The sequence below is a fragment of the Lutjanus erythropterus genome, chromosome 6 (assembly GCF_056507025.1).
Source record: "Lutjanus erythropterus isolate fLutEry1 chromosome 6, fLutEry1.hap2, whole genome shotgun sequence".
Lineage (NCBI taxonomy): Eukaryota > Metazoa > Chordata > Actinopteri > Lutjaniformes > Lutjanidae > Lutjanus > Lutjanus erythropterus.
Genome location: NC_139322.1, coordinates 27,252,515 through 27,271,515, shown reverse-complemented (window position 1 = coordinate 27,271,515; position 19,001 = coordinate 27,252,515). Strand labels below are relative to the sequence as shown.

General features: G+C 38.4%; 1 long non-coding RNA gene across 1 annotated transcript in view; it reads right to left on the bottom strand.

Annotated features, from left to right (window-relative positions):
• The window catches only part of LOC146325430 (uncharacterized), a 70,230-nt gene extending 53,103 nt beyond the window's left edge, over positions 1 to 17,127 (bottom strand). Inside the window, exons 1-2 of the long non-coding RNA XR_014770650.1 lie at positions 17,021 to 17,127; positions 14,681 to 14,750 (exon numbers count right to left, since the gene is read on the bottom strand). This is a non-coding gene — a long non-coding RNA (uncharacterized LOC146325430). The remainder of the gene's footprint in view (positions 1 to 14,680; positions 14,751 to 17,020) is intronic.
• Between the last annotated feature and the right edge of the window lie 1,874 nt (positions 17,128 to 19,001).

Here is a 19,001-nt window from a genome sequence, read left to right as displayed (position 1 = left end):
GTGCTCAGGAAGTCCAGGAGACGCCTCTGCCTGCCCTGAGAGTGAAACCTAAAACCAGTGACATAGCCAATACATGTCATATTCTTTCAGTCAAGAATGGTTTATTTTTCAAGGAATTTCAACCTAAAACCTGTTCTTCATAATTATACTGATTTGTTTGAAAAACCAAGGTGGATAGGTCTGGCCCAATTGCCAACAAGAGACCACTGTTATGTTTGGTTGTTAAAAAAATATATGCTTTTCAGCAAGACATAATTTTTCACATTTCCAAAACAATGACAAAACGTCTTGTTCTGCAGTGGAAGCACTAAATATCTTCTCAGCAGTTGTGGTTACGGAGTGAAAAAATTGAGGAAATCTGTTAAAAAAGACAGAATATTGGGGAATCAACATGCGTGTTGCAAAGGCAGCCAGAGTCACATACATTCAGTCTGAGTGCCTACGGGTGTTTGGAGCTACTCCAGGTGCTGTTCTCCATCTAAATAACCCAAGTCATTGAAAAAAGCCAGGCAGAGCCTGATCCAACTGCTCCCTGCATTTGGCGAAATCTCACTACAGGTCTCAAGGAGACATTTTTATGTAAAGGAACAACAAGAATTACTGGACATCCTCCCAGAGCTGTGTTGAAACAGATTGTAGGAAACATATTTAAACTTGAGCAACTGAAGGGCTTAAATTGTCTATAAAATCTGTTTCTTCTCGTTTTCAATAACAAATACAAGTATTCTTTTCTGCCAATGAACTGCTAATGCTCTACAAATAATTACTATAGACTTCCTGTGGTGTAAATGGAATGTGTAAGTACAGTAATGTCAAAGTTTAATCCCCCGACCTGCTTGCCTCAAACATTATGGATGAAGGTACAGTATTCATGCCACAGCAGAAACTCTTTGTCTGTTTCAGTTTTTATCAGCAATGAAGTTGCCAGACATTGGCAGGGTGTAATTACAATTAATACCTAAATGACAGCAAGACAGGAAATTATAGTACACTATTATGCCATTGATATACTAACTCCGTACATTTTGATACTGTTCAGTGTCACATGCCAGAGACCTACTGGTTCAGGTTCACAGTTTAAGGGTAGCGTTAAGTGTCTGTACTTTTTTATTGAGATGTTCCTGGTGACTAATTTCCCCATCAATTACAGATTTCAATTTACACCAGTAGACTGCTTTAAAACTAAGAAAACAAACAAAAGAAAACAGACAAAATTGAGCAGAATTTAAGTGATAGTTAAACGTTTTTGAAAAAATACTGTGTTTTAAGAGCCATTTTAAACCATTAATTCCTCAATAATCACATCATATTTTAAATACAGCTCAAACATGTGGCACTGTGCACCATGCATTGTGCACACTGTCCTTCAGAACATGACAATAATTCACTAAATGTGTTATCTTTTCAGACTGAGCAGGATCACAGTATCCGCGGCAGTTAACATTTGCTGTCACACAGTGTGGCTGTTGTTAGCACCAGCAGCCTGTTCTCCTTGCAGGTTAACAGCCACACACCTCTGCTGAATGTGGTTACGTATTTCTCCAGTCAAGTGTGTTTTTCCCCTTTCTTTCTGACAGAACCTACATACAACATCATTTACATTTATTTATCTTTTAGATCAAAATGCTGCTAAACTGCGCTGAGACATCACTCCAACTTTCTGCATTCTACTTTGCTGAATTACAACATCCAGCTGTTAACACAGGAAGAAGAGGGGCGCTGCCTGCAGGGGTTGCCCCCCCAGCTAGTGGTGCAGGTCTTAGAGGTAACAGTTAACCGGCATTGTATGGTAATAAAGAGATGCACGATAAATATCGGTGAAAATAAATTATTGGTCGATATTGGCCTATCACACTATATTAGTCTATATCCGTATCAGCGTATATCGGCTAATAAATGTGTTTTAATAAAGCAAAGCATTTCATTTGAATTAATCTTACTACAACTAAGCCTTACTTACCCTCAGGTGTGCTGGACTGGACTGTATGGGCAGTATATCAATATTATATTGTATTGTGATATAAGACAAGCTATTGTTGTAGATTTTGGATATGGTTATATCATGATATGGCATAAGTGTTGTCTTTTCCTTGTTTTAAAGGCTGCATACTGTAAAGTGATGTACTTTTGTGAACTTAACAGACTGTTCCAACAATTCTAGTATTTCCCTTTACCCCCTAAGTCATTATATCCACATTACTGATGATTATTTACCAAAACATCTCACCAGGTTAATATTTTGTGAAAGCACAAATAGTCATCCCTACAATATTGTTGCAATATCAAGGTGTATGGTCAAAAATATTGATATGTACTTAACCGCTTCTACCCCTTTGAGTACATAACATGTCGTCAGTCACAACCTACATGATCAATAATTATTGATATCGATCAATAAAAAACTTCACTATGATAGGTGCATATCACCCAAGCCTAATTAATCAATTGGTGAAAAATGTTGATGATGACATCCTTAGAAACTAGAAAGAAACCAGAAAATTCTCATATTTAAGAAGCAATAATCAAAGAATTTTGACTTTTTTTCCTCTTAAAACAAAAATACTCAGACCGATCAAAATAGTTGCTGATTAATTCAATAATAAATTATTGAATTAATTGTTGCACCTCTGCTTAATTCAGAATCTTGGCCGCTTCCACCCTTTGGAGCTCACGGCATGTCATCAGCCATGCCCTCTCTGATAAAGAATTATCTATATTAACTGATATGAAACTTCATTATCATGATAGGCTCCTCAGTTATATCACCCAAGCCTAGCATAAACTACAGGTTATGTGAACTTATTTTAAAAATGAAAACGTCTTATCGGAGTTGTTAGAAACTGAGAAAATCACCTTTATTCGCCCTGCACCCTAGACCTCTGGGTTGATAGGGCACCACAAGCTTAATATCATTACAATGAAAGCATTTAAATTAACAAGAAAATAATAATAAAATAGTATTAAAATAATAATTTTTCTAGCCCGTAATTGTTTATAGCCAGTGAGAAAATTACGCCTGTGCCTTTAAAAGTTCTCGTTCCACTATTAACAGCAAGTTGGTGAGGCTTGGCTTAGAACGGGTGGGGGCTGAAGGGGCTCCACTCTTCTGTTTAAAAAACCCTGAGGTATTAGGGTGGACTAATCTTTAAAAGGTTAATTTATTCATAGAGATTTTGACAGAGATGTATGGCCGAACCAACATCTCAGGCACCTCTTCCCAGAGGGAGACGACTTGCGCAAAGAACAGAGAGGGAGAAAGAGAGGAGGAGGTGGGGGGAGTCAGGCAGAAAGATGGAGTGCAGAGGAGAGACAGAGTGAGAAGTCAACATGCTATAAACACAAACACATAATTACCTCACAGGGTCTGACAATGACTCTGGCCTTTAACCCAGTACACTCAGAGCTCTCCAGTCTGTCTTTTTAGCTCAGAGAACTCTACACATGACTCTGCACATAATGTTTAAACAATAAAAACAGACCACATATGTTTGGATGGTTTGACAATTTGTGTCTTAAGAGATTTTCTCATTTTCTATATTAGCAGTTAAATAATTGCAGAACAACAAGACATTCAAATTCTTAATCACTTTGTGTGCTTAGGCTGTGAGGATGGATGGACAAATTAACTGGATGGGGGGGTTGTTGTTTTTTAAAGCATGGAAAGGTATTTAGATTGATGAATTAAATCCTCCCACTTTTTCACAGGCACTGAATGAAACAACAAGGAGAAGCATTCAAACACACATCACTAGTAAAACTGACGACACAAAAGAAGACATGCAGTTTACTGTGCTGGATTACAGAATCAAAACTAACTTTCAGGGCCGCAGGAGGAAATGTTATCATACCAAACTTCAATTTTTACCTTATATTGCTGGCTAGCAAAACCATTAGCAGAATGCAGGCATATATGTATATTAACCAATAGACTGACATGTGTAACCAGTAGCTGGAAAACTTATGATTCAAATTAGACTTCTCTGACAGATTTTTATGATCAAGATTAAGGGAAAAACCTTTGACTCAAGTTTTAAAAATTACCCAAGTACCTGTTACGGACAAAAACAGCCAGCTCTATATTTAAAAGCTAAAAAAAAAGTCCAGCTGTCACTAGCATCCTTTAAAGCAGGGACTCCAGTTAAAACTGCTAGTTAAATAGCCAAGCCTCTTAGTGTAGCTACACTTCGTCAGGGATAGTGAGAGTTTATGACCTTTGGAAAATTATACACAAATGCCCATAGGAGTCAGCTTTTAAAGTAGGCAGGAGCAGACTGCAGGAATGAAACTGCATGCATATAAACCCTTCAGTTTGAGTTAAATGATGCTGAAAGCATAACATGGAGATTTCAGACTGTCAGTCTTTTACGGTGAGGGGTTTTCTCTAAAACATTTAGAGACTGTGAAAATAAACAGCAAATTCTAAACAATCAGGGCTTTTGCATGGCTGTGCCAAAAAAAACCTAAACACAGGAGGGGCTGATGTGGCATTTCATACAAAAGGCCAGCACTCTGAGTTGGGATCGGCAAGATGGGGAAATGAAGTGATGCCTTGTAGGACTCCATTTACAACCTCCGTGGGGGTTTCAGTCTCATCAGCTAAATTTAGAGTGCTCATATTATGTGATTTCAAATGCATTTCTGCTTATGCATGTCAATGTTTTTGTTAACAACCACATTGCAACATCAGCTATGTCATTTTATCAGCCACGTCGAAGAAAATTTCAGCAGGGGTACCCAGTTAAATAAAACCTCAAAAAAATCAAAATCAATCTTCCTCATCAGACATTTCAGGAAAAAAAAGAAAATACGCCTCAGAAACACACCTGGTGTATTTCTACAGGTCACTCACCATTCATTGAGACATAACTTAATTTGTACAATGAGGAGCCACGCATAACAGCACATGGCACATTTTTAGCTTTCCTGTTCTCGACTTGGATTATCTTGTGCTGCAGACTGCTGAATCGTTCCAACTGCCTTAAATTATTTCAAGTTTCAGACAGTTATCATGACTAATTTCTTTCACATTTTCCATGTAAGACATTTTTAATTTGACCCTCTTGGTTTGGTAATGCATTGTGAAACTCCTAAATAGAGAAAATGGCCGGTGTTCTGTTTGTAAGAGGGTCGGCAGGGGAACTGGGCAAGCCACAGACAGACATGGCATGTAATATGTGTACAGCTGACAACCGGTCAATACTGATGTGTGACAGCTACTGTATGATGTTAAGAGGGCCAGCTCCAGGTCATCAGGCAGACACATTATGGGTGCAGAACACACTGGGGTTAAACCTACTGTGTGTGCAGTGGGCAGCATGCCCAATGGTTGTCACATCCACAAGTGTCATGACTGAAAGTTTCCAGTTCCCAAGATGAGTTACATCTGTGCTGTTCAAGGTATCCAGTCACATTCACTAGCATGTAAAACCTGGTCCAGTGTGAACGTGACATCTCTGATTATGGCTGATGACACCAGCCACCATATCCGTAACTCCTATGGATAAACGAGGGACATTAAAAGCTGTTAGAATTTAGTCTGCCAGTTCCTTTCACTTTGCACTGGTCTCACCTAACTAATCTCAATCACACTGTATTTTATTAATAGCCATTTCAGTTTTACAAAAAAAAACAAAGTGTACATTAATTCCTGATAATAGACACATACTAAGTAGTTCCAGTGAAAACTACAGCCTGTATCTAAAATGAGTGACCATACATGTAGCAACAGGGATGCAGTCAAAGCCTCCATTTACAATTTAATAAGCCGTGTTAAAAAACTAACATCTAATCACAAAACACGAGTAACTTAAACACTTCTTTTAACCTATTTGGAGAATGTAACAACTCTGATGACTGTAGTGGAACTGAGGAAAGAAATAGAAAAGGAAGAAATAGCAGTTTACACAGGAAGAATCAGATAGAAGATGAAAAGACGAGATAAACACAAAAAGGGATGATATGATTAATCTATGATCAATTAATTGGTCCATAAGAATTTGATCAATCGTGTAACATTTAATCAATATACTATCACATGAAGATCTGAAATACAGTGGACATTTGAGTGTGCTCTGCATGTTACCTAATATTCACTTATACTTATTTTATATGTGGGCCTTTATATGTTTCATAAGATATGTAATGCTGTCAGAAAATATGGCATATGTTGCTGTGGAAATAAAGCTTTGATTGGGGGGGGTTAAGAATTTGAGATTGTTTGGCATATACAAAGATTTTGTAATTATAATTAATTGCTTATTAATTTTACCAATTATTGATTAATGAAAGAGCTTTCAATTTGCAACCCTGAAGACAACCTTCAGAGCCTCATCCTCTGAACACCACAGGTGGTGACTTTATATTATTACAACTCATGGGAATAACCATTTCACATCACAATTTTCATTTTCACTGAAAATAACTATTAATTAAAACATGATGACATGACATTTGTTGGTGTCTGTACCAAAACAAACATAATTTCTTACGTCTGGAGAACATGAATTGTATGCCAGGGCATCTCTGCAGCACTACAGCACTTCATTATAATGCTGATTTGTCACACAGTTTTCTTCTGTCAAAATATTGCAGGATCTGCAATTTTGGGATACTGCCATATTAAGATTTTGATATTATTTCAATTAATTGTGCAGCTCTAATCCCTGTATTAGGCCCTAAGGTGTTGTCAGGCCATTAAGTTATGGCTTGTGAAAAAATTAAGATTTTGACTGTAAAATGTGTGGAAATTTAAATTAATGGTCTATTTATCTAAGTGGAAGTGCTAGACAGACAAGATGTCCATTATCATGAATTAATGGACCAACGGGGTGGCGAGAACCATCTAACATGCCGTAGTGCACATGCATTGTTATAAATTCATGTTTTACTTTTCTGACACCTATGGCAAAATAAGAGAAGTGGCTGTGCCCTTGAGCAAGGCACTTAACCTACAATGAATCGAGTGGAGCCGTGCTCAGTGGTGACAGTCGAAGACAGGCAGCGTTTGTCAGGACGGAATGTGCATTTGAGGAGCAGAATGTCACTGGAAGGAGGAAGCACGTTAAGTCTACTTTCCCTTTATGAACGCAAGTTAAGACAGACAAAAATGTGAAAAATAAGCAGGTTGTGATGCTGTCATTATGTGCTGGCCCTTATGACATGGATCTGCTGTACTGCGACACATAGATATGCCCTTGACAGCCCAGACTTTGGCACTGACATACAGGAAGAGGAGGAGGTGGGAACACAACCCTAACTTCTCTTTCACCTTTCCTCCCCTCCTTCGCCCAGACATTTTGGGCCACGCTGGTCTCTCACCCTCCCTGTCTCCCCTGTACCCTTGCTCTGGGCGCATCTAATTGAAAGCGATCTCGGGGCTGAGAGAGTTCCGTTTCTTCTCTAATCCCTCCACTGGGGGAGGCTCACATGGTCTCAATTACCCCCACCCCACCCCAGAACACTGGGTCCCCTCTCACCGGCCTGCTCCTCTGCCAATGCACCGGCCCGGGCTCTTTTTCAGCAGTTTATGTTATTAAGCACACACTGCCGAGTTCCTGTCCTTCACAGGGGCCTGGAGATGTTATCTCCCCTGCCGCCGTATACGGTTACCTCAAAAATATTCCATAAATTAGATTGGGATTGGCAATTCGGAATATAGAGGTGGAGGCTGAGGTGGTCAGGGATTGGCTGGGGATGGGAGGGTGTGGGGGAGGCGGTGGGGGTGTGGATCAGGGAAGCGTGGTGTAAGTAATAGCATAGGAGGATCTCCTTGTGTTTACACTGGATAGAGAAACACTGGGAGGTATGTCACTGGCAGAGTGAAGGTGAACAGAGGATAAGTGGAGGGTGCTTAAGGGCTTTGGGATAAGGAGGAGACGAGACTGAAATCCAGTTCCTATTTGGATAGAGATTCTTTTGGAGGTGGAGTTGAATATCTAGTCTGAAAAGAGTTAGACTGGGCATTTATTGGGCTTGGGGGGGTTGTGTGCAGTGATACGCATGTATCCCCCTCCTGTAATTAAACAAGGCTGTATTTGGACAAGTGACTTTTCGAGCCCTGAACAGCTCTGTCAATCCCGACAGCATAGAGAAAGGTCCTGAGCCAGGACATCCGTGGCCAATTAGATTAGGAGGAACCTGTGAGGTCTCCAAACAATGGGCTCTCAGAGGATCTGCAATAACACAAACATGGCCCCTGACACACTGCTCCAGCACTTCAAATGAAACCATTACAGGTCTTAGCTGAAACAGTTAAAGACACATATTAACAATCACAAATTAATTGCACTGGGCCCCTAACTGCAAGAGTTCAAAGCTGTTTTGACTTTGAATGTATTGTGACCCATATGTGTGTAATTTGTAGTCTGTTAAAGAGCTTGTCAGAAAGACAGAGACCGAATTCATAATTGCTGGTGGGTTATTAACCATTAAAATACAAATACAGCTGTGTTAAGTAACATCTGTCTTTAATTTACAGTAGACCTGCAACTATCTATCGATTAAATTTATCATCAACTAAGGGGGAAAAAGAAAGTCAAAATTATCTTAAAAGTGAACATTTTCTGGTTTCTTTACTCCTCTATGATAGTGAACAGAAAATCTTTGGATTATGACCAAAAGAAGACATTTGAGTATGTGTCCTTGAGCACTGGAGCATTTTTCATCATTTCCTGCCATTTTGTAGACCAAAAAACTAATTGATTAATCAAGAACCTAATAGACAAGCTGAAATAATAATTAAAAATCATTAGTTGCACTTCTTATTTGTAGTTATATAACCTTATGGCCTTCATCTACTTCATGCAGTAACCTCTACTGCCATGCAGTTTCCTGATCTGAACTAAGAAAAAGTATTCTATGTGTGAGAGATAAACACCAACAGAGACAGAGAGCAACCAAATGTGACATTGTTTAGTCCTTGTTTAGGCAAGTGGGCAGGCACTAGTAACCTCGGTAACAAAAGTATGAGCAAGCATTAAGGAAGAGGGAAATGGGGGCACTGGGTCTGGGTCAAGGGTTCAGCCTTAACCTTGAGGGCTTACTGATCTAAATTCTGTTACCGGCTTGACTCCATGCATGGCTAATGTGGCACACTGTCCCTTTAATTAGGGCTGACCTCTTTGGGAGGCAGCACTACTTTTAAGCATCTCAAGACAGAGCACCTAACAACCAGAGCAGGGTGAGGAATCAATTGAGAGTGATCTTCTACCAACTCGCTAATTATCACAGTGCACATTTGTTAAGGGGGAACTGTAAAACTTTACTGGACTGAGAGAAGAACAGACCACACCAAACAACAGGAGTGAATCAGCAGCTCCAGCTTGCGCATCAGTTTTATGAAGGGAAACACCACAACTAAAAAGTTTTCCAATAATTTAGCCACCACTGAGCAAACACAGTAGCAATGTTAACAGTTATCCACCTTAAGAGGCGATGGAAAAATGTTTTGTAAGGATTTTTTGATGAAATTGCCTTATTTATGTTGTGCTTTTTTCCTCTTTTGCTTAAAACTACTGTCAGCAACTTAACTGTTGGTGACAGAAAAATGTTCAGAAATGATGTAATCTAATAAAGTCGATACCTGTTCACTTGATCTTGTTGCAGCCACTTGGGCTTTACATTAGAGATGGGACCAATCCGATTCAATTTCAGTATCGGGTACCAATCCAGTCTGAAGTTTTCATCAATTATTATTTATTAATGCAATAATAAACATTCTTAAGCCCACAGCCAACTTTTGAAGCACAAATTAATAACTCAATTAATTAGTAATTTAACTGTTCCACACAGATGCAGTAGTTCCCATATTTTTTTGTCTCCCAGAATTTATTCAATTTCCTAACTGGACGTGATGCAAACAAGTCATCGTAACATAGGATCATAGAACATATGACTGTTTAAGTTTCTCCAAATGAAAATATCTTAATCTGCTCTGTCTGTGGGCAGGATAAGGGCATCACATGTCTGAAAAAAACAGCTGCCTTGGTTCTATTTTTGCTAAGTTTCGTACACATGCTTCACCTCAAACATATTTTCTTTGGTCAAATTCGACGCTGACAACATCGATGTTTTTATTTACACTCCAGCCAGCTTCAATGAAAACTCATTTGTGAGGTTGAGGAGCGGCACATCTTATATGATCCACAGGACCCTTTTAATAGGAATATCATCAGAATATCATCATGGTTTTGATGGAAAACAGGAATTTGTTGGTAGTTACAATTAAGTAAACTGTGCCCAACTATACAGAAACAAGGCTGACTTAAGAAAATTACATTAGTTATGAATAATAATTTAGACACTTAACTTACTCATCTGCAGAGGGGGGAATCACATGTGGTGCTGCTGCGACAATCACTCATAGTAAATTTGGACAGTTTTTCCCTTTCCATGTACCCGAATTTGCTCACCTGCTGTATGTCAGGTAGCAGAGTTAGCTGTATAGACCATGAACCTGCCATGATAAAACAGTCTGTTACTGAGCGAGCTTGTAACAGCTGGTTAGCTCAAAATGTCCTTAGTTTGGGGATATTTTAGTCTTGAAACAAAAAAGCTTTTAAGAGGTGGAAGTTGTCATGTAGCAGTATTGGCAGATATCCAATTTCAGGCATTGGAATTGGATCAAACCAAAAAAAAAGTGGTTGTGCATCTCTGATTTACAAAACCCAGTATCACAAATATAGGCCACAATTTCAATGGCTATACAAGACCGTATATCATGCATGAAAAGAGCTATATAAATATAAATTGATTCAGAATTAGCCATCCTGGCTTAAAGTGGTGGAAATATCAAATTCACTTAAGGAGAGCTGATATGGCACGCTGTAAATTAAGTAATTCTGCTGCCTTTGACCTCTTCATTGTAAAGTCAAGTGTCTTTGCCCACAAACTGATAATTTTTTGCTAATATTTTGTCTCATAGGTGTGTGGATCAGTAAGGGTGTCTTTGATGCCATTATTCCATGGCTGATGGGCATCTGCATGTGCCTGTGAGCCACAGACCACTCGCAAGTAGATACATTCTAATATCTGTAAGTGCAATATAACACTGCTATCAAAGGTAAGTAAGGTGTACACTTCTTAAACATCTGTTAAGATTTTTTTTAATTATTGAGCAGCAAATGACATGTTCAGTTGTATCTAAATGTGTCATAACAAATGTGTTACTTTTTTCTCCCCTAAAGCACCCTTATGCATCATTGCACAGCATTTTTGTCAGGGGCAATCTGTTCTTGATTTGAGTTTCCTGATACATATAAAATGCACCATGTTGAACGAGAGTGTTGCATTGGAGTCAAAAAGGAGCCCCTGAGCCCCTGATGATAGGGCACCAACTCCTGATGTGGAGCTGCAGAGGCTGCCTGTGTTTGTCTGTCCTCCACTCTGGAACATGTGGTTTTAGTTACAGAATGTTTTACTGCTCAACAATGTTTCTGCCTTGGAGCTCGGCACACTGCATAAAGACTACTTTGTCCCCTGATGCCCACACGGGAAGAGTCTGCTTCATTGTACACACACACGCACACAGGGTGATGATGACATCAGCAAGGCCATTGAGCCCATGTCGATAAAGGTACTATTTTTCCTCTAGACGGTAACACTTTTAATAGTGCACTGCCCCACTGTAGCCCTTCTTAAATAGCTCAACTAAAAGTCAAAACTAATATTTTCAATACTGTCCATTTCCACTGTGCTGATATTAAATTTGTCTGCCTGCATGTCCGTTCTGTTATCCACTGCAGCACCAGTGCATGCTAAAACAGCACATGTACCAAATCCCAGGCCTGTGACAGATGGATCATTGAATAAAAGCAAAAACAGACGTGCCACCATGCCATGTGCGTAGTGCGGAAACTAATAAAGATCAGACATACTGAGTAGTGCATTTAATAAAAATAACAATGAAACGAAAACTCAGAAAAAGTGGAATTGCACATGTGCATATGAAAGCAAATAAAACTTCAAAATTGAACCATAAATTACTGAAATGTAACAACAGGATCTCATCAGCCAATAATCCCGTGTTTGGAAAAGTGTGCAAGTCAAGGGGGTGACAAGTGAGCACATTTAATGTCAGTAACGCGACATCACACCTGCAGCTCTTTTCATTCACAGTGGTCTTTTACAACAAGAAAATGTGATTGTGATCTCATGGCCCTATTTGAAGAAGGTGATTAGCACACCCAGGAGTGCAAAGTGAAAGGCTATGGGCGACTTGGAGGATGTCTGGCATGAAGTCACTACGGTTGTCACTTGGCACACTTAAATCATGTTCTTCAGAGCCGAAGTGGTGCTAAACACTGGTCATATGCATTGACAGACCTGGTGCAGCGGGGCCACTTAACAGCTTCTACCCTGTGCTATGTTTAATCTCCATTTCCCAGCAGCAAACCCTCCCTGGCCAACAAGTCCTGACTAATACTGGGGTGGCACAGAGTAGCACTTAATAAATGAAACTGCGTTTCTACTTCTTTTTATATGGCTAAAGTGAGATGTCAGCTGTCACTTTATTTAGAAACTGCTATTAAAGGGACAGATCAAAATGAAGTTTGAAATACATATTCCTCTTCCCTGTAGTGCTATGTATCCATTTAAACTGTTTTGTTGTCAGCTGCCAAGCTTTGGAGATATCAGTCAGAGAAACATCTGCCTTTTCTTGAATATAATGAAACTGGGTGGCACTCGGCCTGCGGTGCTCAAAGCGCAAATAAATACATTTGAAAAACCCAGCAGCAATGTTTCTTTCCAGAAATCTCAAGGTCTGTATTAACTCAAGTTCATACAGATCTTATTATGAGCAGTTTCATTGTCTTTCTCCAGAACGAAACCTGACAACCATATCACTGCACAGAAGGAAGCGTGTATCCACTCATGAAGAGGCCTGTGCTTGTGAATGCGCAGACTGAAAACATTAAGAACACTGAGGATGCTTCAGCAAGATGATGTTAGTTTGGTAGAGAGAAAATAGTTCCTACATGAAACTGCTCACAACAAGGTCTGTGGATTATTTCATTAACCAGGTTATGATGTCTGGAAAGAGATCATTGCAAGTAATTGTTTCAAATATAGGTTTTTAGTGGTTTGAGCACCACAAGCTGAAAACCATTTAGCTTTATTATTCGAGACATGTCAGACATCTCTACAAAATATATCTCTAAAACTCTGCAGCTCACACTAACGCTATGTATGGACAAACAGCATTACAGCAAGGAGTAGAAATATGAGAAATATGTATTTTGATTTGGGGGTGAAATTCAAATATAAAAGCCATTTTGAAACCATGGCTGTAAGGACTACAGCCTATGCAAGACGAAATGGCTTCATCAGGTACACTGTATATACAGTTGGTTCAACTATGCTTGAACTTGAAAGGTCCATGCACAGGCCAAATGTCTACCCTCACAGTTCATCACAGCATCCACCGCATACCCAAAACATTTTGCCCACACCCTGAGGCCAACAATATGTGTAACATTCAGTTGCCTTCTAACCCTGGACATGGTAACAGATGGACGAGGGTCAAAGCCGAGTCAAGAGAGATCCATCCAGGAATTCTACAGAGTGCCAAAAGCATCTCATCGCAGCACAGGAGAGGCTGAAAGGTTACATTTGTTCAACATTACTGCTTGTTGGGTTCAGTGCATGGATGGGAAACCTCACACCTGCTGGTGTCTGAGGCTCAGCCAGCCAGTACTGTGTCACAGGCTGTTTCACGTCAAAGGAAATCTGTTCAACAAAAATTCAGGTTGTTGCGGTAAAATAAAGCTACTTTCTGACAAATACATTTTTATGTACAGACTAACAGCATCACACACACCCCCACACTGCATCTGATGGGCTGTAAGTCAGAAATAAATGTGGTGAAAAAGGAGCTGTTTAGGTGACCCTACATGGCTATTCAACAATATAGATAGAATTGAAATCTATAGAAATAGAAAGAATTGTGTTACACTAAGTCACGAATACAACCCAGAGCAGTAATAAATTTAAGAGCTTTTAAATCTAGCATGAATAAACTTTGTTGTTACACATTATGTCACAGCTGATTGACCGATTCTGATCTAGAAAGACGGAATTCAAGTTCTAACATAAAAAAGTGACAATCATTTTCATGTAATATAACACAAAAGTCTGCAGCTTAAGACAGCCTATTTGGTTAGAAAATAAATATTTTCCACTATCCACCTGCTGCATATCTGATGTGTTTTAGCTTTAGAATCTAGGCCTGAGAGGGATTTCTTCAACAAAATAACTGCTGTCGGTTAAATTAATGCATTTTAAGAAGGGGTTAACTTAAACATAGGTATTTACAATATACTGTATAAATGATTTATCATTGTGCTGTGTGCCATTGTGGTCCAATTTCTGCTTAGTCTAACACATAGATCAAATTTATGAAGTATTTCTTACTGGATACTGCAAAGGTAAAGCGCCACTTTCACTGTGTAAAAGGGCCCCAAATCAGTGATTTGTCACCATCTTGTGGTAAAAGAAAACAATTTTAAGACACACTAAAAATGTACCATTGAACTCCTGCCATTTTCCACTAAAAGGACTCACTTCAGGTGTCACTGATCTTCACAAGTTTTTGAAGAGCGAGATACAAACATTAACGGAGAAATTCAGAATAAATATATGTAATTTATCCCTGTTAAATGTCAACAACAAGCAACTCATTTACCTGTCTAAATTCCATTGGCATCTTCCCAGCAGAGAAAAGTGTTCCTTCGTGCAGCTCCACTCAGTTTAACCTGGAAATAGAAACCAGCTGATGACTTTTGTTCTGATGCTCATATTCTCTATCAAGGTTTATGATAATTAATATGATTCCTGTGATCAACATGTATGACATTCCCATTTAACTGTAGGTTATTCACTAATAAAAATCTGTACAAGGCTTTGGCTAATTCTTACAAATCTCTAAATGGCAAGACTTGAAACACACAAGAAAATATAGTAATTAAATAACCATTAAAAATAACAATTGGTGAGTCATATTAGATTACATGTTTTTTTTATATCAATTCCCTGTATACTGTAGAGGTCCATTATAATCCTACTGGTTACTTTCAACTTTGCTTAACTTTCTCATTTTATTTGGATGTTTGGTATATGTTGTTATGATTTCACAAACTATTTCTCCTCTGAGATTTAAATCATTTTCATTTTTAAAAGCACCTAGCTGTTCGCTTTCTTGGAGCTCTGTCAGTTGTGTTACACGGTTTAAGAGATTCACATATTAAAGTCCTGGTTTCCATACTCTTAATGGCTGACAAAAACTAATGACGTGTAAATAACAATCAACCTAATATGACCCATCTTTCTGGCAGTGTTAATGACTGCAAATTAATTATTTTAGAATTAGTCCTTTTACATTAGGCATTTAAACCAACTCTCTACCCCTCCAAATACCAAACAGACACCTGTCCCAGCCACCTGAGCATTAAGTCACATGATAAATTACAATATCTATGGTACTGTAATCTATGGTTGTAAGCAAAGTGTCAACAAAGGTAAAAGCTTGTAATCTGAAGCACAACTATAAAATATAACAGCAGTCATCTAAACTAATCAGAGGAACAGTGGAGGAGAACTGAAAGATAAGGTTGCTTATTTAAAGCTGCTGCCACAACTTGTTTTCCTGTGTTGCTAATGATAATTAACATGCAAATGAGGCCTGGGAGCAAAATAGGGGCACTGTTAATAATTACTGTGGAACATCGTGCTTATAAATGAGATCTTTCCAGGTACAAGACAGGACAGTAATTGGGGTTGTGACTAAAGAACCTGTAACACAGAAAAATAGTACTGCAAAGTGGGTGTAATAATGGTTTCTGTTCATTTTATGCGTGTCTCTTCCCAGAGAAAGGTGGTCTAGATTGGGAGTAGAATATGATCCTGATTAAAAATATTTTTAGTTTGGAACTAGAACCATCCTACCCACCCATGTCCTGCATTATAAAAAGCCTTGTCCTCCTAGACTTTTTAGTCACCAGAGTTCACGATCTGCTCCTCTATTTTAAAAACAAGAAAATGCCAAAAGGTCCAAGTCAAGACAGTCATGCAGGCCAATTTGTTTATTTATATCAGTGCTGAAGGTGATGATGAACAGTGTAAGCAACAATAATGGCACTACATTTGTATGTGTGCATAAATATATAGTATTCTTTTAGGTGTTTTAAAGTTACTAATCTATGCATCTTGTAAGCCCCTGTGACGTGAATTTTCCCGTTCATTTTTATCTTATGCAATAATAATATCCTACATCCTGCACTTTATACTTATAGTCCAAAATGGCTTGTGCTTTACAACTGTCAAACATGACCTCTGTATACAATGAAGTAATCAGTAAAAGATAAAGATTAGCTGTTGTAGCACCTAAAAGTTAAAGTTAGCAGCACAAATTTAATAGGAAGTTTATCCAAAACTGATGAGTATGATGGTGCTATTAATTAAAAAAGTGCAGGACCATCATATTTTGTATATGTTGCATAAGACTTTATATCAGATTATATATTTTTAATGTGGAATTGAAAGCAGAAAAGACTTGCTTAAAGAAAGCCCTGGGATTGTACTAACTTATGGAGCTCATGAATGTTTGAAACCAAATACTTAAAATTTTTCAGCAGAAATTGATAGGCTATCATATTTGATAAGAGGAAGCACAGGGAAAATTAAAACTAAATGTTATGAGTGACTCTGTAAAGTAAAATTTTCAGATCAACAAACAGTGATTTGATAATATGAAAACAAGCCAGACTTAAAGTAATTTGTCCTAAACCAGTCACCTTATGATGGACTTTTAAGTACACATAAAAGCAGATTGCACCATTTTTTGTTTCTTAAAAACTCACTGCAAGGCTCACCTTAGTGAGGAGACTTTTTTCTTCTAGAAAACATCCGATACAAGAACTAGCTCCTAAACAAGCCTCTTTCCTTATTTCATTAAATTGTTTAAATGCCATCAGTTAGTCTAAATACAAAATTACCAAGAAAATGCAGGAGCGCCCTGGTAGCTCACCTGGTGGAGCGTGTATCCCATGTATCATAGGTTGAGTCCTTGCGTCAGCAGTCCGAGTTAGATTCCAGCCTGAGGCCCTTTGCTGCATTTAATTCCACTTCTCTCTTTATACGAAAGACAAAAAAAAGGCCAAGAAATGCAAAATGAGTACAAAAAGATACACATGGATCCAAAGTCCTCATGTGAAGCAGGTCTAAATGCCTCCCACCGCAAAATCCCACAAATTATATTTTGCTGACATCCTCAGAATTTTAGTTTTTGCTGAACAACTAAACCACAATCCTCTATTTATTTTGTCCTCTTTCTTATTACTGTTGTGCCATCATCCATACAATAAGTGGCGGCATGTGGCCTGTAACTGGTGTACTGATTTAGGTACCTATACAGTGCTGAACTTTCAGAGGTTATGAATTCTTTTTTTTTATTTTCTTTGTTAAATAAACATGTTTTGGCACGCAATCTTGTATGAATGCTGCAGTGGGATCACACTAACTTTGAAATCCAGAGGTAAATGGACCAATGTCAGACATATTTAAGCAGACTTGTTCCGACCGATTGAAAATGAAAATTCACCACTACTGTTAGCTTGTTTACACAATCATGTACTTATCCATTTGTGCTTGAAATAGCTTTAACTATACAGCTATTGTCTAACCTTAACCTTGGTCTGTAGAACTGGACTAAATTTAGTGCAAGACATCTAACTTGCATACAACCATTACTTTGGCGATATGACTACGCCAACTGTAAGAATGTTCTGGCCTGTTAGCATGTTAGAAAATTAGGCAGCCAGAAAAATAAAAGCACTAAAATTTCGGAAAATAAAATCAGGAAAAGACTGTGATTAATTTAAGGACAAAGTCGTTTAATGTTAGTTAAAGGTAATGCTTACCTTAAGCCAACAATGTATTTTTTTCATGGAGGGGTTGTGTTACAGTTGTTTAACAAAAGCTGACACATGGTGGCAGGCGATTTCTCTACATATTACAAGATATATTGATATGTACAATACTATTAAATGACGCCTGAGCACCTTAACAAAGAGAGGAAAGTGTGTGTTTTTAGCCTGGCGCCACCAAACTATTTAGAGTTAGCAAACATTAATTATCTGCCAGAACAAATGACGACATGAACTCGGCAGTTTTATGTTAGCAGTCAATTTCCGATGTTTATACTGTGCTAACCTTCTCCTGAGTGGTTATTCAAAGAAGTACTACTAAAAAACATTTGTTAACATTAAATGAACCAACCTAGCGAAGGGCAGCCACGTGTAAACGCTACAACAGCACTTGACTGAGCGCAGGTACAATCCAACATGGCGACTAAATTCTTCCTCGCTGTCCGTCGGCATGAGAGCCATCCCTGAAACAGCGACAGGCTGTGCAGCAATTTTACCCTAGCGGACATAGTCGGAATTACAAGTAATTCAGTTCCACAAACATGCTCAAAGTGCAAGAGAAACAAAAACCAAAAAAGACAATTTAATGTCCGCCACACACATTCAGAAATTAGTCTCTGTGTTCACACCATTCAAGTGATAATACAACAATAAACAAAACTTTAACACAGAAGTGAATATATGAAATTATTAAACATAACAGGAAATTTTACTGACTTTTTGTTAGTCAGCATTTTCATTGTGGGGTGGAGTTGAGCTGGGGGAACTCATCTTAGTATTTCTGATATCTTGGTTATTGTGGCTTCATGGTGAAATTTAAATTCAATGTAGATTTGAGATGTAGAGTTAGTAATTGTTGTCTCACTGTAGTCTTTCTTATTCGTTATTTCTAATACCAAGTATTTGACACCTATTAAAGTGACTTGCTTTATGTTCAGTGTGATCAGTAGTAACAATATTAAACTTCGACGCTTAAAGGAGGTTTAATAGACCTTTTTCACTGCGGCCATATTGATATGAAACACACTAAAGGGGGTGTTTTCAACGATACTTGGGTCCTGTTCCTTTTAGTGTAGCAGAGCC